General features: G+C 50.4%; 4 long non-coding RNA genes across 10 annotated transcripts; all 4 read right to left on the bottom strand.

Annotated features, from left to right (window-relative positions):
• Positions 1–808: 808 nt before the first annotated feature.
• On the bottom strand, positions 809–5251 carry LOC120386629. Of its 7 annotated transcripts, XR_005589808.1 has the most exons (6): positions 4951–5251; positions 3284–4334; positions 2935–2974; positions 2359–2483; positions 1074–2065; positions 809–910 (listed from the first exon to the last, which is right to left on the bottom strand). It is a non-coding gene; the product is annotated as an uncharacterized LOC120386629 (long non-coding RNA). The 7 variants fall into 7 exon arrangements; XR_005589807.1 differs by having other exon boundaries at positions 3284–5251; XR_005589810.1 differs by having other exon boundaries at positions 2935–2971; positions 3284–5251.
• Positions 5252–7247: 1996 nt separating this feature from the next.
• On the bottom strand, positions 7248–9032 carry LOC120386632. Its single transcript, XR_005589825.1, has 3 exons — positions 8762–9032; positions 7603–8463; positions 7248–7287 (listed from the first exon to the last, which is right to left on the bottom strand). It is a non-coding gene; the product is annotated as an uncharacterized LOC120386632 (long non-coding RNA).
• Positions 9033–9247: 215 nt separating this feature from the next.
• On the bottom strand, positions 9248–11466 carry LOC120386635. The gene is made up of 3 exons (XR_005589828.1): positions 11367–11466; positions 10933–11044; positions 9248–9620 (listed from the first exon to the last, which is right to left on the bottom strand). It is a non-coding gene; the product is annotated as an uncharacterized LOC120386635 (long non-coding RNA).
• Positions 11467–17855: 6389 nt separating this feature from the next.
• Positions 17856–20489, bottom strand: LOC120386634. Its single transcript, XR_005589827.1, has 4 exons — positions 20377–20489; positions 19704–19895; positions 18734–18876; positions 17856–17945 (listed from the first exon to the last, which is right to left on the bottom strand). It is a non-coding gene; the product is annotated as an uncharacterized LOC120386634 (long non-coding RNA).
• Positions 20490–23363: the final 2874 nt, after the last annotated feature.

The raw sequence follows: 23363 nt of genomic DNA, 5'->3' as shown, positions 1-23363 counted from the left end.
GGAGACTCCTGTCCCTTCCCCAGCCTTAATACCACTGTGCCCGGTACCCAAGGAGGAAGCACAAGGCCTGTGAAGTAAACTACAGCGAGTACAGATAAGGAATTGAAAGCACTGACCGCTTACTCACAGCCAGGTGTTCAGAAGGCAGAAAGCTGAGGACTGTTCCTGTCTGGTTAGAACCATGTCCAAGCTGCTCAGATCCACCTCTGCCAGTTTCTCCTCCGGCTCAAGCTCCTGGACAATTCCTCTGGAAATGCAGCTGCAAAAGCCAAGCATGCGCCATCTCTACACACAGTTCTAATGGTGCTTGAAATGTTGCCCTCAATCCTGCCTCCCTCTTCCACCCATCTACATCAGCCCCACTTGAACAGAGACCTATTCAACACTGACAGTCACTGCTCCACTCTCGCACCCACTACCCCGCATGGTTTTAGTCCCCTCCTACTACTCCAGGGCTTTCAAGACCTAACCTGTGGAGATGCACACCTCAGAGGCCTGCCTGTGTCCTAAGAAGGGAGATGGCACAAGGAAAGGACAGGACAGATTAAGAGAGAGTGTTGGCCAACACACTAAAGAGACAGAGCGAGAAAATGAGAAACACGGGAGGAAGGCAGGCAAGCAACTTGTCACCTGGAGTCATCCTCCTGGATCCAACCTTCCGCTGCAGAGGACACACCTGTACTGGCCAGAGGACTGAGCAGCCCCTGAAAATAGGGACCTTGTCTCCTTGTAACCACAGCAGAGCCTTCACCTAACAAGACACTTATCTCACTGACAGTGGTCCTTGCTCCACTCCCAGCTGGATGGCTCTTCCTGGCATCAACAATGCTTAGAATCTCCCAGCTCTCGCTCCCTTTCCATGGCATGTGCGGAGTGGACTCTGACTCTGCACTTGGTACTAAACCCAGCACTAGGGGGAAAAACAAATCAGTTAGCATCTCAGTCTGCAATGTGCATAGGTTCTTCTTCTCCCATCTACCACACCTCAGGGCTCCGCCTCAGCCCTCCTCCCATTACAGCTTTAGCACTACAACTAAAAAGCAGCCCACTGCACCTACATCCAAGATACTCACTTTGCACAGAAGACTTGTGCCTTTGCTTCGTCTGAATCCCACAGAGCACCATGTCCAATGAAGAAATTCAGAGCCTCTGAACAAAACCGGAGCCAGTATAGATGAGGGATTCCAAGCACTGACCGCTTACTCACAGCCAGTTGTGCGGGAGGCAGAAATCTGAGGACCTTTCATGTCTGCTTAGAAGGATGTCCAGGCTCCTCAGGTCCGCGTCTGCCACTTTCTCCTTCAGCTGCTGCTCCTGGACAATTCCTCTGCAAGCGCAGGAAATGAGCGAAGCAAGAGCCATCACTACACAAAATTCAATTGGTGCAGGTAATCTTGCCCTCATCCCTGCCTATCTACATCAGGCCCACTTGAAGAGAGACAGTCAACATCTACAGTCACCCCTCCACTCTAGCGCCCACTACGATGCATGATTTTCGTCCCCTCCTACTTGTTCATAGCTCCCGAGACCTAGCCTGAGGGGATGCACACATAGCACTCCTGCCTGTACCCTATGAAGGGAGACAGCCGAGAGAGAGAGAGAGAGAGAGAGAGAGAGAGAGAGAGAGAGAGAGAGAGAGAGAGTGTGTTGGCCAACACAGTAGAGTAGAGTAGAGAAGAGAAGACAGAGAGAGAAACAGAGGAGGAAGGCAAGCAACTCACCACCTGGAGTCATCCCTCATGGATCTAACCTTCTCCTGCCGAGGACACACCGATCCTGGCCAGAGAAATCAGCCCCTGAAAATGGGGACCGTGTCTCCCTCAAAACCACAGCTAGTCAGGAACCTTTTCTTACAAACCCACTCCACCTAACGGGGTGTCTCTACCTGTAGCCAGGTGGGCCGTGAGCAGAACCCTCAGCAAAACAGATACTTATCTCAGTGATAGTAGCAGCTGTTCTGCTCCCAGATGGACGGCTCCTGCCTGGCACCAACAACGCTCGCAGTCTCGTCACTCTCACTCATAAGGGCAGTAGACTTTGACATGTGATGTCTTTTTCCTTGGTACTAAAACCAGGGGATAAAACAAGTAAGCTACCGTCTCAGTCAGAAATGTCTCTTAGGCTCTTCTTTTCCCCTCTCACGCACGGCGGGTTCCGCCTCTACCCATTACACCTTTAGGACTAAAAGTACAAAGCACCTCTTACAACAACACCCAACAGAGTCACTCTGCACAGCAGACTCTGGCCCCTCACCCTTAATCCCACAGAGCCCTGTACCCAACAAGAAACCACACGGTCAATAAAGAATACTACAGTGAGTACAGATGACTGAGTTCAAAGCACTGAGCCCTTACTCACAGCCAGTTATGCAGAAGGCAGAAACCTGAGGACTATTCTTGTTTCCTTAGAAGGATGTCCAGGCTGCTCAGGTCCACTTCTGACATTCTCATCCGGCTGGGGCTCCTGGACGATTCCTCTGCAAACTAATAAAGCCAAGCAAGAACTGTCACTACACAGAGCTCTATGAATGCACTCATCCCTGCCTCCCTCTCCCATCAGCTCGACTAGATGAACAGAGACTGAGTCAACACTGAGTGTGTCCGCTCCCATCTAGCGCCAACTTCCATGCATTATTTTCATACACTCCTAGTTCTTCATAGCTCCTGAGACCTAGCCTGTGGGGATGAACACCTAGCACTCCTGCCCGTGTCCTATGAAAGGTGACAGCACAAGGAGAGGCAAGGACAGAGACAGATTGTTGGCCAACACACTAGAGAAGAGAGAGAGAGAAAGGCAAGAAACTGATATGGGCCATGAGCAGAACCCTCAGCAAAACAGACACTTATCTCACTGACAGTGGCGTCTGCTCGACCCCCACATTGACGGCTGTTGCCTGGCATGAACAATGCTCACAGGCTCGCTGCTCTCACTCACTTTCCATCGCATGAGGACAGTAGACTCTGATGTGTGACTGCTGGGTTTAGTACCAAGGAAGTAAAAGGAAGAAAAAAAATATAATTACCATCTCCGTCTGCAATGTCACGTAGTCTCTTCATTTCACATCTCCCGTATCCCACAGCTCCGCCCTCAACCCATCTCCCATTACTACTTTACAGCTGCAACTAGAAGGGACCCATTTTAACTGCACCCAAAATAGTCACTTTGCTCAGGAGACTTGTCCCTTCCCCAGCCTTAATCCCAAAGAGCCTCGTACCCAACGAGGAAGCACACGGCCTATGAAGGAAGCAAGAGTGAGTACAGATAAGGAATTGAAAACACTGACTTCTTACTCATAGCCAGTTATCCAGAATGCAGAAAGCTGAGGACTGTTCATGTCTCCTTAGAAGGATGTCCAGGCAGTTCAGGTCCACTTCTGACAGCTTCTTCTCCAGCTGAGACTCCTGCACAATTCCGCTGCAAACTAATAAAGACAAGCAAGAACTATCACTACACCAGTGGTTCTCAACCTTTTGTACTGATGATCCCTTTTACATAGAAAGCTTCTGAGTGTGACCCTCCTCTTATAAATTAAAAACACTTTTTGTATATTCAACACCATTATAAATGCTGGAAGCAAAGTGATGTTTAGTATGGAGGATGACATTTCACAACCCCCCAAATAACAACCTTGCGGCCCCCTGACGGGACCTAAACCCCAGTTTGAGAACTTCTGCACTACATAGAGCCCAATTAAGCCCCTCTTCCCTGCGTCGCTTTCGATCTGTCTTAGCCCCACAACACCAACAGTCATCGCTCCAGTCTCGCACCGACTGCCCCGCATGATTTTCGTCCCCTCCTACTTCTTTATGGCTCCCAAGACACAACCTGTGGGGGTGCACACCTAGCTCGCCTGCCGATATCCTAAGAAGGGAGACAGCACAAGGAAAAGCAAGGACAGATTGAGAAAGAGTGTTGGCCAACACACTAGAGGAGAGAGAGAGAAAGAAACACGAGGGAAAGGCAAGCAATTCACCACTTGGACTCATTCTCCTAGATGCAACCTTCTGCTGCGTAGGACACACTGCTCCTGGCCAGAAAACTGAGCAGCCCCTAAAAATGGGAATCTTCTCTCTCTCTCAAAACCACAGCTAGGCAGGAACCTTTTCTTACAAACACAGCCTCAGCAAACGGGGCATCCCTTTCAGGAGCAAGGTGGGCCGTGAGCAGAGCAATCACCAAAACAGACACTTATCTCATTGACAGTGATGACTCTTCCATTCCCAGTTGGACGGCTTTTTCAAGGCATCAATAATTCTCGCAGTCCCATCACTCTCGCTCACTTTCCATCGTATGGGGGCAGTAGACTCTGACTTGTCACTTCTTTTCCCTTGGTACTAAATCCAGCGGAAAAACAAGTCAGTCACCATCTCAATTGGCAATGTTGGGTAGCCGCTTCTTTTTGCCTCTCCCACATGGTGGGGTTCTGCCCTGAACCCTCCTCCCATCACGCCTTTATGACTACAAGTAGAAAGCACCCCTTGTGACAACACCTGAAATAGTCACTCTGCACAGATGACTCTGGTCAGACACACCAAACCTGTGGGGAAAACACACAGAAATTGTGCTTCTTTTTGCCTTGTAACTTATTGCCTCTTGTAGCTTTTTGCTTCCAGCAAGCACGGACAAGGAGGAGCAAAGGGGACGGCTAGTTGAGGTGCACAGCGGGCCCACCACAGTCCCAGACTGCACGCCAGGGGAGATCTAGTCATTGAGTGTTGGGGTTCTTAGGGATTGGCTTGTTTTGGCCTTGTTTTCAAATGGGTTTATCTTGATTTTTGGCTTATTGTCAAAGTCGGGGTGCTTATTTCCCCAGTGAAAGTTAGCAATTGTGACTCTGGTCCTTTCCCCAGTCTTAATCCCAAAATGCCCCACACCCAACAAGGAAGCAAACAAAGTGTGAAGAAAATCACAGAAAGTACAGATGAGGAATTCCAAGCACTGACCACTTACCCACAGCCAGTTATGCACGAGGCAGAAAGCTGAGGACTGTTCATGTCTCCTTAGAAGAATGTCCAGGCTCCTCAGGCCCACGTCTGCCAATTTCTCCTCTGGCTGCTGCTCCTGGACAATTCCTCTACAAGTGCAGCAAATAAGCCAAGCAAGAGCCCTCACTACAAAAAATTCAATTGGTGCGTGAAATCTTGCCCTCATCCCTGCCTCCCACATCAGCCCCACTAGAGCAGAGACTCAGTCAACACCCACAGTCACCGCTTCACTCTAGCGCCCACTGCCCTGCATCATTTCGGTCCCCTACTTGTTCATAGCTCACAAGACCTAGCCTGTGGGGATGCATACCTAACACACCTGCCCGTGTCCTATGAAGGAAGACAGCACAAGAAGAGGCAAGGACAGAGAGAGTGAGAGACAGACAGAGAGTGTGTGTTAGCCAACACATTAGAGGAGAGAGAGAGAAAAACGTGGGAGGGAGTCAAGAAACTCACCAGCTGGAGTCATCCCCCTGAATCTAATATGCTGCGGAGGACACACTGGTCCTGGCCAGAGACATGAGCAGCCCCTGAAAATGGGGACATCGTCTCCCTTGTAACCACAACTAGTCAGGAACCTTTTCTTACAAACCCAGCCCCAGCTAACGGGGCGTCCCTACCGGGAGCAAGATGGGCCTTGAGCAGAGCGATCACCAAAGAAGACACTTATCTCATTGAGAGTGGTGGCGGTTCCGCTCCCAGATGGACGCCTTCTGCGTCGCATCAACAACGCTTGCAGACTCATCGCTCTTGCTCTCTTTCCATTGCACGAGGGCAGTAGACTCTGGCCTGTGACTTCTTTTCTCTTGCTACTAAACCCAGCACAAGGGGGAAAAACAAATCAGTTACCCTTTCAGTCAGCAACTTTGGGTAGGCTCTTATTTTCCCCTCCAGCACACAGTGGGGCTCCGCCCTCAACCCTATTCCCATTACACCGGTAGGACTGCAAGTAGAAAGCACCCCTTGCAACGACACCCGAAATAGTCACTTTGCACAGCAGACTCTGGTCACACACACACCAAATCTCAAGGGGGAAAATAAAACATACAAATCGGGCTTGGTTTTGGCCTGTAACTTATTGCTCGTTGTAGCTTGCTACTTCCGGCAAGCAGGGGCAAAGGGGGGAGAGAGTCAGGGGTGCACAGCGGACCCACCACAGTCCCAGACTGCACGCCAGGAGAGATCTAGTCATTGAGTGCTGGGGTTCTTAGGAATTGGCTTGTTTTGGCCTTATTTGAAATAGGATTAGCTTGATTTTTGGAATATTGTGAATTCAGGGTTCTTATCTACCCAGTGAAAGTTGGCAAGTATGACTCTGGTCTCTTCCCCAGCCTTAATCCCACAGTGCCCCATACCAAACAAGGAAGGAAATGGTCTATGAAGAAAATTACAGTGAGTACAAAAATTCCAAGCACTCACTGCTTACTCACAGCCAATTAGGCAGAAGGCAGAAACCTGAGGACTGTTGAGGTCTCCTTAGAAGGATGTCCAGGCTGCTCACATCCACTTCTGCATATTCTCGTTCGGTGAGGGCTCCTGGATGATTCCTCTGCAAACTAATAAATTCAAGTAAGTACCATCACTACACACAGCACTACTGGTGCATTTAATCTTGCCCTCATCCCTGATTCCCTCTCCCATCCCATCTACATCCGCTCGACTCGATGAACAGAGACTGAGTCAACATCCACAGACACCGCTCCACTCTAGCGCCCAATACCCTGCATGATTTTCATCTCCTTCTATTTGTTCATAGCTCCCGAGACCTAGCCTGTGGGGATGCACACCTAGCACTCCTATCCGTGTCCTATGAAGGGAGACAGCACAAGAAGAAGCAAGGACAGAGACAGAGTGAGAGACAGACAGACAGACAGAGTGTGTGTTGGCCAACACATTAGAGGAGAGAGAGAGAGAGAGAAAAAAAAACATGGGAGGGAGTCAAGAAACTCAAGACCTGGAGTCTTACCCCTGGATCCAACCTTCTGCTGCAGAGGACACACCCCTCCTGGCCAGAGAAATGACCAGTCCCTGAAAATGGGGACTTTGTCTCCTTCATAACCACTAGTTAGGAACCTTTTCTTACAAACCCAGACCTTGCTAAGGGGTGTCCCTACCAGGAGTTGAGCTGTGAGCAGAGCAATCACCAAACCAGACACTTATCTCAGTGACAGTGGCCTCTGCTCAGTTCCCAGATGGACGGCTCTTGCCTGGCACGAACAATGCTCACAGGCTCGCTGCTCTCACTCACTGTCCATCACATGAGGGCAGTAGACTCCGACGTGTGACTTCTTTTTCCTTGGTACTAAACCCAGCAGAGGGGAGAAAAGCAAAAAAAGAAAACAGCATCTCCGTCTGCAATGTCACGTAGTCTCTTCATTTTACAGCTCCTGTATCCCACGGTTCTGCCCTCAACCCATCTCCCATTACTACTTTACACCTGCAACTAGAAGGGACCCATTGTAACTGCACCCAAAATAGTCACTTTGCTCAGGAGACTCTTGGCCCTTCCCCCACCTTAATGCCAAAGATCCTCATGCCCAAGGAGGAAGCACACGGCACGTGAAGAAAAGTACAGCAAGAACAGATGAGGAATTCAAAGCACTGACAGCTAACTCACAGCCAGTTATGTGGGAAGCAGAAAGCCGAGGACTGTTCGTGTCTGCTCAGAAGGATGTTCAGTTTCCTCATGTCCACATCTGCCAACTTCTCCTCCGGCTACGGCTCCTGGGAAATTCCTCTGGAAATGGCTCATGCTTGGCTTTTGCAAATACATCACTACACACATCTCTATTGATGCTTGAAATCTTGCCCTCATCCCTGCCTCCCTCTTCCAGCCCATCTACCTCTACCCCACTTGATGAACAGAGACCAAGTTAACACTGACAGTCACCCCTCGACTCCCACGCCCGCTACCTTGCATAATTTTTGTCCCCTCCTACTTCATCATGGCTCCCGAGACCTACTCGGTGGGGGTGCACACCGATCACACGTGCTCGTGTCGTACGAAGGGAGACAGCACAAGGAAAAGCAAGGACAGAAAGAGAAAGGGTGAGTGTTGGCCAACGTACTGGAGAAGAGAGAGAGAGAAAAAAAACACAGGAGGAAGGCAAGCAACTCGCCACCTGGGAATCAACCTCCTGGATCCAACTTTTTCTGCAGAGGACACAGCGCTTGTGAACAAAGAAATGAGCAGCCCCTGAAAATGGGGACCTTGTCTCCTTCAGAACCACACCTAGTCAGGAATATTTTGTAACAAATCCAGCCCCAGCTAATGGGGCATTTGTATCTGGATTCAGGTGGGCAGTGAGCATAGCAATCACCAAAACAGATACTTATCTCATTGACAGTGGTGGCTGCTCCGCTCCCAGCTGGACGGCTCTTGCCTGGCATCCAAAATGCTTGCAATCTCGTCGCTCTCACTCACTTTCCGTAACGTGAGGTGAGCCGACGCTGACCCTCCACTTCTTTTCTCTTGGTCCTGAACCCAGCACATGGCGGTGGAGGAGAAACAAACGAGTTAGCATCTCAATTGGCAACATCACATAAGTTCTTCTCCCATTTACCGCACTCCGGACCTCCACCCATAACCCTTCTTCCGTTACACCTTCAGGAGCACAACTAGAAAGCAGCCTGTTGCACGTACACTCAAAACAGCCACTCTGCACAGGAGACTTGTGCCTTTCCCTCCTCTTAACCCCACAGAGCCATGTACCCGACCAGGAACAAAACTGGACCAAGAACAGATGAGGAATTCGAAGCACCAAGCGCTTACTCACAGCCAGTTACGTGGAAGGCAGAAAGCTGAGGACTGTTAATCTGTGCTTAGAAGGATGTCCAGGCTGCCCAGGTCCGCGTCTGCTAGTTTCTCCTCCTGCTGCTGCTCCCCGATGATTTCTCTGCAAGTGCATCAAATAAGCCAATCAAGAGCCATCGCTACACAAAATACAATTGATGCGTGAAATCTTGCTCTCATCCCTGTCTCTCTCTCCCATCCCATCCACATCAGCCCCACTAGAGCAGAGACTCAGTCAACACCCACAGTCACCGCTCCACTCTAGCACCCACTGCCCTGCATCATTTCGGTCCCCTACTTGTTCATAGCTCACAAGACCTAGCCTGTGGGGATGCACACCTAACACACCTGCCCGTGTCCTACGAAGGGAGACGGCACAAGGAGAGGCAAGGACAGAGAGAGAGAGAGAGAGAGAGAGAGAGAGAGAGAGAGAGAGAGAGAGAGAGAGAGAAAACGTGGGATGGAGTCAAGAAACTCAACAGCTGGAGTCATCCTCCTCCATCCAACCTTCTGCTGCGTAGGACACACTGTTTGTGGACAGAGAAAAGACCAGCCCCTGAAAATGGGGACCTTGTCTCCCTTGCAACCACAGCAGGTCAGGAATCTTTTCCTACAAACCGAGCCCCAGCTAATGACAAGTCTCAGCCTGGAGGCAGATGGGCCGTTACCGGAGTCCTCCCCAAACCAGACACTTATCTCACTGATGGTGACGGCTGCTCCACTCCCAGATGGATGGCATCGCCATAGCCTGGCATCGACAACGCTTGTGGTCTCACGGCTCTTGGTGCTTTCCATCTCACAACGGGGGTGGGCTCTTACCCTTCACTTCTTTCTCCGTAGTACTAAGCACAACACAAGAGGGAAAAACAGAAGTTATCATTGGAATCTGCAGTGTTGTGTAGGTGGTGGTTCTCCCATCTCCCATTACACCTTTATAGCTCCATGGAGTCATGAAGAATCCCCTAGCTACCACCTGAGCTGGAACAAGAGCTGTACCAGGGAAATAATTGTTCCCAAGCCTGGATGGGGTCCAGTCTGAGGAAAAAACTTACTGAAGCATCTCTGAGGGTGAGATTATCTGTGTTCAGTTTGATTAGACATAGATTTGCGCTTTTTAATTCGCTTGGTGACTTACTTTGTTCTGTTACTATTTGGAACCACTTAAATCCTACTTTCCGTATTGATAAAATCACTTTTTACTTAGTAATTAACCCAGAGTTAACCTGGAGGGGGGCAAACAGCTGTGCATCTCTCTCTATCAGTGTTATAAATAGTTCATCCTCTATGAGTTTACTCCGTATAAGCTTTATGCAGGGTAAAACGGATTTATTTGTGTTTGTACACCATTGGGTGCTGGGCAACTGAGTGCTAAAGACAAGCACACTTCTGTGAGCTGTTTTCAGGTCAACCTGCAGCTTTGGGGCAAGTAATTCAGACCCTGGGTCTATGTTGGAGCAGATGGGACTATCTGGCTCAGCAAGAGAGGGTGCTAGAGTCCTGAGCTAGCAGGGAAAGCAGGGGCAGAGGTAGACTTGGCACATCAGTTGTCAGCTCCCAGGGGGGTGTCTGTGATCCAACCCATCACAGGGGCTGTCACTGCCCCAAGTTCTATTGGTGTGAGAGATGCCGCCCTCCCTCTCCCACCCATCGTACATCAGCCCCACTTGATGAACAGAGTCAGAGTCAACTCCTACACTCACCCCCACCACTACCAATGGAGGATCTAGTACCCATCATGCTTCTCTTCCCCCTCCCAATGCCCCAGTGGAATGCAGGCTCTCCAGCCCTAGACAGTGAGCATCCACCATTGCCCATGTTCTATGCAAGGAGACAAGGAGAGACACAGAAAGAGAGCGCGCACATGTTGGCCAACATATGAGAGCAGAGATACACGTACAGGAAGGAGGCACACTCAGCACCTGTAGTCACCTTCCTGGCTCTCCACAAAGAGTTATCGCACTTTGGGAAGACTCCATAGCACCTGACAATTCCTTGAGAGGGCACAAAGGATTCCCCCGAGCTTATCGTGCCCCTGTGAGATGCTGAGACCTTTCCTCAGGGGCCCTCCCCATACTCACAAATTCTCTCCACTGACAAGAGTATTTGCAGCCCTCCCTCAATACTGAACTTCAGCAAGTTTCCATTTGCTCTTACTCTGCAGATCATTTTCCAGCTTCCATCCCTAGGGATGGGCTCTGGGTGGCTGTTCCTTCTTTGGTCTCTGCCACAGGTTGGCCGATCTCTCATCTGACCAATTTCAGTACGACTGAAAAGAGAGAGAGAGAGAGAACACTTGTAAGCTAGGTCATCACTTGTGCATGGAAGAACAACGGAGACACACGTCACTGGCTGCTGCTCCCTCCTTCTTTATTCTTCTTCAGCTTACCCAGGGCCTAAAATACTCACCACTCCTAAGGAGCTACAGCCCTCCAGGAAAGGGACAATCCCAGACCACTGCCAGCCACAGGCAGAGCTGGACCTTCCCCAGGACCCATCCCATGGATAGGAGAAGCATCTCTCTGCTCTCCACGAGGCACCTCACTCTGCAGATACTGGATAGAGAAATATCATTTCACAAAAACACGCACCTGCTCCTCCAACATTACAAGAGCGCTCCTCGGCTCCACTGCAAAGTGAAACAGCTAGATTGTGCAGGTCCGCTTCCTGCAGATGCTCCGCTGCCCTCTCCAAGAACAGCAAACCACCTATGGAACAGCCATCACTGCCAAAAACACTACAGGTGCACAAGACCTTCCAGTACCTGCCTCCACTCTCACACCCACTTCCCTGAATTATTTTCGTCCTCTCCTACTTCGCCATGCTTCCCGAGACCTGGCCTCTGGGGATACACAGCTAACTCACCTGCCTGTGTGCAATGAAGTGAAACAGCAGAAAAAGAGGCAAGGACAGACTGACAGAGTGTGTTGGCCAACACTAGAGAAGAGAGAGAGAAACACAGGAGGAAGGCAAGCAACTCGCCACCTGGAACCTACCTTTTCTGCAGAGGACACATCGCTTGTCAGCAGAGAAATGAGCAGACCCTGAAAATGGGGACCCAGTCTCCCTCATAACCACAGCTAGTCATGAACATTTTGTTACAAACCCAGGCCCAACTAACAAGACGTCCCTACCTGGAGCCAGGTGGGACGTGAGCAGAGCTCTCACCAGAGCAGACACTTATCTCACTGACAGCAGTAGCTGCTCCGCTCCCAGATGCACGGCTAATGCTTGATTTCGACAATGCTCGTGGTCTCGTCGCTCTCGCTCACTTTCCATCGCATGAGGACAGTAGACTCTGACCGTGACTTTTTTCCTTGGTACTAATCTCAGCAGAGGGAGGGAAACAAAAAAAATTAGCATCTCCAACTGCAATGTCACGTAGTCTCTTCATTTCACATCTCCCGTATCCCAGCCCTCCACCCTCAACCCATCTCCCTTTATTACTTTACAATTGCAACTGGAAGGCACCCATTGTAAAGGCACCCATAAAAACATAAGAATGGCCAAACTGGCTCAGACCAAAGATCCAGCCAGCCCAGTATCCTGGCCATTGCCAGGTGCCCCAGAGGGAATTAACCCAACGGGGAATGATCAAGTGATCTCTCTCCTGCCATCCATCTCCACCCTCTGACAAACAGAGGCTAGGGACATCATTCCTTACCCATCCTGGCTAATAGCCATTAATGGACCTAACCTCTACGAATTTATCCAGTTCTCTTATAAACCCTGTTCTAGTCCTGGCCTTCACGAGTTCCACAGGTTGACTGTGCGCTGCGTGAAGAAGAACTTCCTTGTATTTATTTTAAACCTGCTGCCCATTAATTTCATTTGGTGGCCCCTAGTTTTATATTACAGGAAGTAAATATATTTTTCCTTATTCACTTTTTCGACACCTCTCGTCATTTTATATACCTCTATCATATGTCCCCTTAATCTCCTCTTTTCCAAGCTGCAAAGTCCTAGCCTCTTTAATCTCTCCTCATATGGGATCCATTCTGAACCCCATAATCATTTTAGCTGCCCTTCTCTGAACCTTTTCTAATGCCAGTATATCTTTTTTGAGATGAGGAGACCACATCTGTACCGAGTATTCAAGGTGTGGGAGTACCATGGATTTATATAAGGACAGTAAGATATTCTCTGCCTTATTCTCTATTCCTCTTTTAATGATTCCAAACATCCTGTTTGCTTTTTTGACTGCTCCTGCACTCTGCGTGGACATCTTCGGAAAACTATCCACGATGACCTTAAGAGATCGCTTTCCTGATTAGTTGTAGCTAAATTAGCCCCCCCATCATATTGTATGTATAGTTGGGGTTGTTTTTTCCCCCCGAATGTGCATTACTTCACATTTATCCACATGAAATTTCATTTGCCATTTTGTTGCCCAATCACTTAATTAAATCCAATGAACACTGTGAAGAACTTCAAAAAGTTCCCTAAACTATCTTGAGCAGTTTAGTATCATCTGCAATCTTTGCCACCTCACCTTTCTCCAGATTATTTATGAATAAATTGAATAGGATGTGTCCTAGCATTGACCCTTGGGGAACACAACTAGTTACCCATCTCCATTCTGAAAATTTACTATTAATTCCTACCCTTTATTCCCTGTCTTTTAAGCAGTTCTCAATCTATGAAAGGATCTTCACTCTTTTCCAATGATAACTTGATTTACATAAGAGCCTTTGGTGAAGGACCTTATCAAAGGCTTTCTGGAAATCTAAGTACACTTGGTCCCAAAATAGTCACTTTGTTCAGGAGATTCTTGTCCCTTCCCCAGCCTTAATCCCAGAGTCTCGTAACAAACGAGGAAGCACACGGCCTGTGAAGAAGACTACAGCGAGCAGAGGTGAGGAATTGAAAGTGCTCATCTCTTACTCACAGGCAGTTATGCAAAAGGCAGAAAGATGAGGAATATTCATGTCTCCTTAAAAGGATGTCCAGGCTGCTGAGGTCCACTTCTGCATATTCTCATCCGGCGAGGGCTCCTGGATGATTCCTCTGCAAACTAATAAAGTCAAGTAAGTACCATCACTACACAGAGCTCTATTAGTGCATTTAATCTTGCCCTCATGCCCGCCTCCCTCTCCCATCCCATCTACATCAGCCCCACTTGATGAACAGTAACCAAGTCAACATCGACAGTCTACACTCCACTCTAGTGCCCACTACCCTGCATGATTTTCATCCCCTCTTACTTGTTCATAGCTCCCGAGACCTAGCCTGTGGGGATGCACACGTAACACACCTGCCCGTGTGCTATGAGGGGAGACAGCACAAGGAGAGGCAAGGACATAGACAGAGAGAGAAAGAATGTTGGCCAACACACTAGAGAAGAGACAGAGAGAGAGAGAGAGAGAAAGAGCAAGGCAAGAAACTCACCAGCTGGATTCATCCCCCTGGATCCAACCTTCTGCTGCAGAGGACACACTGCTTGTGAACAGACCAATAACAAGCTCCTGAAAATGGGGACCTTGTCTCCCTCATAACAGCAGCTAGTCAGGAATCTTTTCTTACAAACCCAGCCCCAGCTAATGGGGCATCCCTACCTGGAGCCAGGTGGGCCATAAGCAGATCCCTCACCAAACCAGACATTTATCTCACTGACAGCGGTGACTGCTCCGCTCCCAGATGTACAGCTAATGCCTGATTATGACAATGATCGCAGTCTCGTTGGTCTCACTTTCCTTCGCATGATGACAGTAGACTGATACGTGACTTCTTTTCCCTTGGTACTAAACCCTGCACAAGGAGAAAAACAAGCAAGTTACCATCTAAGCAGGCAACGTTGCGTTAGCTCTTCTTTTCACCTCTCCCACACGGCGGCGCTCCGCCCTCAACACTCTTCCCATGACACCTTTAGCATTTCAGCCAAAAAGCAGCCTTTGCAACAGCACCCGACAGTCACTCTGAACAGCAGACTCTGGCCACTCCCCAGCCTTAATACCACAGAGTCCTGTACTCAACGAGGAAGCACACGGCCTGTGAACAATACTAGAGCAAGTAAAGATGAGGAATTAAAAGTATCAGTTTTAAACAAAAAATTTAATACTGTAACCAGTAATGATTATTGTGAAGCTTGGTTGAGGTGGTGCAGTCAGAGGGTGGGATATTTCCCAGGGAATGCCTTACTGCTATATGATGAACTAGCACTCAGCTGAGCCCTCAAGGGTTAACGCATTGTTGTTAATGTAACCTCACACTCTACAAGGCAGCACGAATGGAGGGAGGGAGGGGAGACAGCATGGCAGAGAGAGACAGAGAGACACCCTGTGTGTGTGGGCGGGGCGGGAGAGCGAGAGATGCACATTGCCCCTTCAAGTGCGCTGACACCACTTTAAGGACATTGCCTTTTTAAGTAGGTCAGGAAGTTGAGACAGCAGCTGAACTGCCGGCAATTGATAGCCTGCTGGGTGGCTGCCGCACAGGGAACTTACGGGGCGGGGAGCTGATGGGGGGCTGCCGGTCCACCCTGGTTCCAAGCCCCCACCAGCTAGCTAAAACGGGCTGCTCTTCCTGCAAGGACTGGATAAACCAGGCAGCTGCCAAGCAACGTTATAAGGGAGCATTGCGCAATGTTACACAAGCATGTTCCCTAATTGATCAGCAACGTAACAACGTTAACCGGGGCGACTTTAAGTGAGGAGTTCAGTGCTTTGAATACAGTATCGCTTACTCACACCCAGTTATGTGCAAGGCAGAAAGCTGAGGACTGTTAATCTCTGCTTAGAAGAATGCCCAAGTTGCTCAGGTCCACGTCTGCCACCTTCTCCTTCGGCTGCTGCTCCTCCATGATTCCTCTAGAAGCGCAGCTGCAAAAGCCAAGCATGAGACATCACTACATACAGCTCTATTGGTGCGTGAAATCCACTCAATGAATACAGACCGAGTAAACACTGAGTCACCACTCCACTCTCGCACCCACTGTCCAGCATGATTTTCATCCCCTCCTACTTTTTCATAGCTCCCAAGACCTAGCCTGTGGGGATGCACAGCTAGCACCACTGCCCATGTCCTATGAAGGGAAACAGCACAAGGAGAGGCAAGGACTGAGAGAGATAGACACAGGGAGAGAGTGTTGGCCAACACATTAGAAGAGAGAGGAAAAGAAAAAAAACACAGGAGGAAGGCAATAAACTGGAGTCATCCCCTTGGATTGAACCTACTGCTAGCAGGGCTGGCTCCAGGGGTTTTGTCGCCACAAGCAGCCAAAAAAAACAAAAACAAACAAAAAAAAAAGCCGCGATCGCGATCTGTGGCAATTCAGCGGGAGGTCCTTCGCTCCTAGTGAGGGACCCTTCGCCAAATTGCCGCCGAATACCTCAAAGTGCTGCCCTGCTCAGGAGTTGCTGCCCCAAGCACCTGCTTGATAAGCTGGTGCCTGGAGCCAGCCCTGACTGCTAGAGAGGACACACCATTTATGGACAGAGAAATGAGCAGCCCCTGAAATGGGGACCTTGTCTCCTTCCTAACCACAGCTACTCAGGAACCTTTTCCTACAAACCGAGCCCCAGCTAACGACAAGTCCCAGCCTGGAGGCAGGTGGGCCGTTAGCAGAGTCTTCACCAAATCAGACACTTATCTCACTGATGGGGACGTCTGCTCCACTCCCAGCTCGATGGCATCTGTATAGCCTGGCATCAACAACACTCACTGTCTCACGGCTCTTGTGCACTTTACATCTCAAAACGGGGGTAGGCTCTTACCCTTGACTTCTTTGTCTAAGCACAAGAGAGAAAAACAAAAAAGTTATCATCGGAATATGCAATGTTGTGTAGGTTCTTCTTCTCTCATCTCCCATTACACCTTTATAGATACAATTAAAAAGCACACAATGCACACACAAACTGGAACTCCTCGCCAGAGAATGCTGTCAAGCTCAAGCTTAAGCTTAATGGGGTTCAAAAAAGAACTATGTAAATTCATGGAGGAGAGGTCTATCGACAGCTATTAGTAAGGATGGGCAGGGATGGCGTCCATAGCCTCTGTTTGCCAGAAGCTGGGAATGGGCAACAGGAGATGGATCACTCGGTGATTCCCTGTTCTGTTCATTCCCTCTGACCGAAGCCACTGTCGGAAGGGAGGATACTGGACTACACGGACCTTTCATCTGATCCAGTATTGTTATTTTTACATTTGTATGTTAAGCAGCACCTTGCACCTGCATCCAAGAGAGTCACTGTGAAAAGGAGACTATTGTCCCTTCCCCTGGTCTTAATCCCACAGAGCCCCATGGCCAACGAGGAGGTTCATGGCTTCCGAGGAAAACTAGAGTGGTACGGATGAGGAATAGAGGCCGTAATTGTTCACTCACAGCCAGACATGGAGAAGGCAGAAAGCTGAGGACTCTTCATCTCTGCTTACAAGGATGTCCAGGCTGCTCACGTCCACTTCTGCCAGTTTCTCCCCGGGCTGGGGCTCCTGAAGAACAATTCCTGTGCAAGCGCACCTACAAAAGCCAAGCATGAGCCATCACAACACAAAGCTCTATTGGTGCTTGAAATCTTGCCCACATCCCTGCTTCCCTCTTCCATCCCATCCACATCATCCCCACTCGAACAGAGACAGTCAGCATCCGCAGTCACTGCTCCACTCTAGTGCCCACTACGCTGCATGATTTTCATCCCCTCCTACTTCTTCATAGCTCCTGAAACCTAGCCTGTGGGGATACACATCTAGCACTCCTGACCGTGTCCTATGAAGGGAGACAGCACGAGGAGAGAGAGCGCGAGAGAGAGAGGATGTGTGTTGGCCAACACAGTAGAGTAGAGAAGAGAAAGAGAAACACAGGAGGAAGGCAAGCAACTCACCCCCTGGAGTCATCCTCATGGATCTAACCTTCTCCTGCGGAGGACATACCGATCCTGGCCAGAGAACTGAGCAGCCTCTGAAAATGGGGACCTGGTCTCCCTCATAACCACTAGTCAGGAACCTTTTCCTACAAACCCAGCCCTAGCTAACTGGGTGTCTATACCAGGAGCCAGCTGGGCCGTTAACAGAACCCTCAGCAAAACAGACACTTATCTCAGCGACAGTGGGGTCTGCTCAGCTCCCAGATGAATGACTCTTGCCTGGCATGAACACTGCTCGCAGTCTCATCCCTCTCGCTCGCTTTCCATCGCATGAGGGCAGTAGAATCTAACGTGTGACTTTTTTCCTCAGCACTAAACCCAGCTCAGAGAAGAACAAAGTAAATTAGCATCTCTGTCTGCAATGTCAAGTAGTCTCTTCATTTCACAGCTCCTGTGTCCCATGGCTCCACCCTCAACTACTTGACACCCGCAACTAGAAGGGACCCATTTTAACTGCACCCAAATAGTCACTTTGCTCAATAGACTCTTGTCCCTTCCCCAGCCTTAATCCCAAAAAGCCTAAACCCAACTGTGACCAAGTGGGAACATTCTGAATGTTTTCTCTGAATACTGTGTGGGTGCCTCAATTTCCCCTACGCCTTTCTTAAATATCTAGGTGTGGGGGATCAGGATGTATGATTTTTGAAAAGCTTAGAGGGCCCCTGTGATACCGTCTGCATAGAGAATGGCTGGGCCCCTCCTCTGCAAAGGGGCCAACTGAAGGTGTCAGAGAAAGATCAGGTGACCTCCTGGCCCGGGAAAGGGAGAAAGGCCAGACAGGAGGGGCTGGAGAGTCTCCGATTGGAGCTGGCTGGGAAAATGGAGGGGAGCCCAGATGGGGCTCTGGCCTCCTGCCCCCCCCCCCAGATGGACCTAACTGAGGGGGTCCTGTTATCTGTACCTGCAAGATCTGTCTTGGACTGTGTTCCTGTCGTCTAAATAAGCCTTCTGTTTTACTGGCTGGCTGAGAGTCTTCGTGAATGACAGGAAGCTGGGGGTGCAGGGCCTTGTCTCCACCAAACTCCATGACACCAATGAGGAAACACACGGCCCGAGAAGAAAACTACAGCGAGTACAGATAAGAAATTGAAAGCACTGACCTCTTACTCACAGCCAGTTATGAACAGTCCTCAGCTTTCTGCATTCTGAATGTCTCCTTAGAAGGATGTCCAAGCTGCTCAGATCCACCTCCTCCAGTTTCTGCTCCGCCTGGGACTCCTGGACAATTCCTCTGCAAGCGCAGCTGCAAAAGCCAAGCATGAGCCATCACTACACAAAGCTCTACTGGTGCTTGAAATCCTGCCCTCATCCCTGTCTCCCTCTTCCATCCCATCTACATTGGCAACACTCGATGAACAGAGACCAAGTTAACACCAACAGTTACTACTCCACTTTGGGAGCTTTAGCACTGCCCCACATGATTTTCGTCTCCTCCTACTTCTTCATTGCTCCTGAAACAGCCTGTGAGGTGCACACCTAGTATGTGTGCCCGTGTGCAATGATGGGAGATAGCACAAGGAAAGGCAAGGACAGACAGAGAGAGTGTGTGTGTGTGGGCCAACATACTAGAGGGGGGGGGGGAGAGAGAGAGAGAGAGAGAAAAAAAACACGGGAGGAAGGCAAGCAATTCGCCACCTAGAGTCATTCTCCTGGATCTAACCTTGTGCTGCAGATGATACACCGCTCCTGGCCAGAGAACTGAGCACCCCCTGAAAATAGGGACCTGGTCCAGGGGCGACTCCAGGCCCCAGCATGCCAAGCGCGTGCTTGAGGCGGCATGCCGCGGGGGGGCGCTCTGCCGGTCGCCGGGAGGGCAGCAGGCGGCTCCGGTGGACCTCCCGCAGGCGTCCCTGCTGGTCCCACGGCTTCGGTGGAGCATCCGCAGGCATGCCTGCGGGAGGTCCACCGGAGCCGCAAGACCGGCGACCGGCACAGCGCCCCGCACGACATGCCGCCGTGCTTGGAGAGGCGAAATGGCTAGAGCCGCCCCTGACCTGGTCTCCCTCATAACCACAGCTAGACAAAAACATTTTCTTACAAACACAGCCCCAGCAAATGGAGCGTCCCTACCAGGAGCAAGGTGGGCCGTGAGCCGAGCAATCACCAAAACAGACACTTATCTCATTGAGAGTGGCGACTGTTCCACTCCCAGTAGGACGGCTTTTCCTTGGCATCAGTAGTTCTTGAGGTCCCATCGCTCTCACTCACTTTCCATGACATGAAGGCAGTAGACTCTGACACGTGACTTCTTTTCCCTTGGTACTAAACCCAGCACAAGAGGAAAAAACAAGTAAGTTACCATCTCAGTGGGCAATGTTGGGGAGGCTCTACTTTTCACCTCTCCCTCACAGTGAGGCTCTGCCCTGAACCCTCATCCCATCACACCTTTAGGACTACAAGTAGAAAGCAACCCTTGGAATGACACCTTAAAACAGTCACTCTGCACAGCACACTCTGGTCACACACACCACACCTGTGGGGAAAAGCATGTTTTTGGCTTGTAACTTATTGCTTCTTGTAGCTTGTTGCTTCCAGCAAGCAGAGGCAAAGGGGGGCGAGAGTCAGGGGTGCACAGCAGGACCATCACAGTCCCAGACTGTAGACGCCAGGAGAGATCTAGGGACTCTGGTTCCTTCGAGCCTTAATCACACAGAGCCCCATAGACAATGAGGAAGCAAACAGAGTGTGAAGAAAATTGCAGTGAGTACAGATGAGGAATTCCAAGCCCTGACCTCTTACTCACAGGCAGTTATGTGGGAGGCAGAAAGCTGAGGACTGTTGATCTCCACTTAAGAGGATTTCCAGGCGGCTCAGGTCTACTTCTGCCAATTTCACCTCCGGCTGCTGCTCCTGGATGATTCCTCTGCAACGCAGTAACTCCAAGAAAAAGCCATCACTACACAAAATGCAACTGGTGCATGAAATCTTGCCCTCATCCCTACCTCCTGTCCCACGCCATCCACATCAGTCCCACTAGAGCAGAGACTCCGTCAACACCCACAGTCACCGCTGCACTCTAGTGCCCACCACCCTGTGTGATTTTGGTCCCCTACTTGTTCATCGCTCCCAAGACCTAGTCTGTGGGGACGCACAGCTACCACACCTACCCATGTCCTACGAAAGGAGACAGGACAAGGAGAGGCAAGGACAGAGACAGACAGAGAGTGTGTTGGCCAACACATTAGAGGAGAGAGAGAGAAAAACGTGGGAGGAAGTCAAGAAACTCACCAGCTGGAGTCATCCCCCTGGATCCAACCTTCTGCTGCAGAGAACACACTGCTTGTGGACAGAGAAATGACCAGCCCCTGAAAATGGGGACCTTGTCTCCCTCATAACTACAGCTATTCAGGTACCTTTTCCTACAAATTCAGCCCCAGCTAACGACAAGTCCTGGCCTGGAGGCAGGTGGACCGTTACAAGAGTCCTCACGAAACCAGACACTTCTCACTGATGGTGACATCTGCTCCACTCCTAACTTCATGGCATCTGCATAGCCTGGAATCAACAACGCTCACTGTCTCACGGCTCTTGGGCGCCTTCCATCTCACAGTTGGGGTGGGCTCTTACCCTTCACTTCTTTCTCTGTGGTACTAAGCACAACACAAGAGGGAAAAACAGAACTTATCATCAGAATCTGCAGTGTTGTGTAGGTTCTTCTTCTCCCATCTCCCATTACACCTTTATAGATACAATTAAAAAGCACGCAACGCACACTCAGCCTGTGGAGCTCCTGGCCAGAGAATGCTGTGAAAGCCAAGACTATAATGGGGTTCAAGTAAGAACTAGGTACAGTAACTCCTCACTTAACGTTCTCGTTATGTTTTTGAAAAATGCGACTTTAAGTGAAACAATGTTAAGCAAGTCCAATTTCCCCATAAGAATGAATGTAAATGGGGGGTTACGCTGCAGGGAATTATTTTTTGCCATACAGGACAGTACTATAGTTGGGGAGTGCCCCCGCCTTACCCAACACGGGCACAGCCCACTGGCACTGGCGACAATGAGGCAGGCAAGGAGGTTGAAGGTGCTGTAGGCTAGCAGAAGCACGTTGCACAGGAGCAGCGGCAGCTTCCCCTCCCTGCAAGCACCAGGGTCGGGGGCCTCAACCCTCAGCCGCCCACGCCGCCTCTTCCCCCAAGCCCCCACCCTTAACCTGCCTCTTCTTCCCCCCTCCTTCCCCTTTACTTCATACACCGCGTCCTCGCTCCTGCCCGCAGCCATCAGCTGGCTTGCGGCATTTGGAAGCAGGGGAGGGAGGGGGAGCCTGCACAACGAGTCTTCACTCCCCGTCCCCGGACACCACAAGCCAGGTGATTGCCACAGGCAGGAGGCGGTGAGGGAAGGCACTGATCCGTGGGGTCTGCTGGCAGGCGGAAAGTGCTGGGGGGGGGGCATAGGAGAGCTGATGGGGGGCTACCGACTGTGGACAAAGCAGGCAGCCAAACACCGTTATAGCGAAGCATTGCACAACTTTAAATACAGCATGTTCTGTAACTGACCAGGGACCTAAGATTGAAACAATGTTAAGCGAGAGGATGTTAAGTGGAGAGTTACTGTCAATTCATGGAGGATGAGTCCATCAACGGCTATGAGTCAGGATGAGCAGGGATCGTGTCCCTGGCCTCTGTTTGCCAGGAGCTGGGAATGGGTGACAGTGGATGGATCACTTGGTAATTCCCTGATCTGTTCATTCCTTCTGGGGCACCTGACATTAGCCACTGTCGGTAGACAGGATACTAGGCTAGATGGACCTTTGATCTGACCCAGTCTGGCCAGTCTTACGTTCATATGTTACAGCCTGTTGCACCTGCATCCAAGACAGTCACTGAGCAGAGGAGACTGTTGTCCCTTCCCTTGGTCGTAATCCCACAGATCCCCATGGCCAACAAGGAGGCTCACGGCCTCTGAAGAAAACTTGAGTGGTACGGATGAGGGATAGAGGCCATAATTGTTCACTCACAGCCAGTCATGGAGAAGGCAGAAAGCTGAGGACTCTTCATCTCTGCTTACAAGGATGTCCAGGCTGCTCAGGTTCACTTCTTCCAGTTTCTCCTCCGGCTCCAGCTCCTGGACAATTCCTCTGCAAACTAATAAAGACAAGCAGGAACTATCACTACACAGAGCTCTATTAACACCTCATCCCTGCCTCCCTCTCCCATCCCATCTCCAGCCGCCCAGTCGAGGAACAGAGACTGAGCCCACACTATCAGTCACCGCTCCACTCTACAATCCACTGCTCCCCACGGGTTTCGTCCCCTAGCTCGCCTGCCCGTGTGCTATGAAGGGTGAGTGTTGGGCAGGAAGGAGAGAGAAGGGCTGAGGGGCCCCATGGGTGGAGGGAGGAATGGGGTGCAGATTGGGGAATGTTGGACAAAGGAGAAAAGGGCACTGGGCGTCCCAGAGATCTAGGGACAGAGTGGGGTGCAGGTTATGTGGGAGGGAGGAAAAAGGGGACTGAGGGGCCCAATGGATGGGGAATGAACTGGGGGCTGTTGGGGAGGAAGGGCGCTCAGCAGTCCCTACAGGTGGAGGCATGGATGGAGGCACAGGTTGTGGTGAGCTGGGAGAATGTTGGAGAGAGATGGGATCTGAGGAGTCCCTTGAATGGAGGAATGAACTGGGGATACAGGCGGTAGGTTGGGGACAGTTGTTGCAGGCTCGGGGTGTTGGGAGGGAGGGAGGGGCGGAAGGGGCTATGGGAGAAGGCATGTATGGGGAAAGTAGGGATGG

The sequence above is a fragment of the Mauremys reevesii genome, linkage group 19 (assembly GCF_016161935.1).
Source record: "Mauremys reevesii isolate NIE-2019 linkage group 19, ASM1616193v1, whole genome shotgun sequence".
NCBI classification, from domain to species: domain Eukaryota; kingdom Metazoa; phylum Chordata; order Testudines; family Geoemydidae; genus Mauremys; species Mauremys reevesii.
The sequence above is the reverse complement of the archived record's forward strand: the minus strand, read 5'-3'. Positions and strand labels throughout refer to the sequence as shown.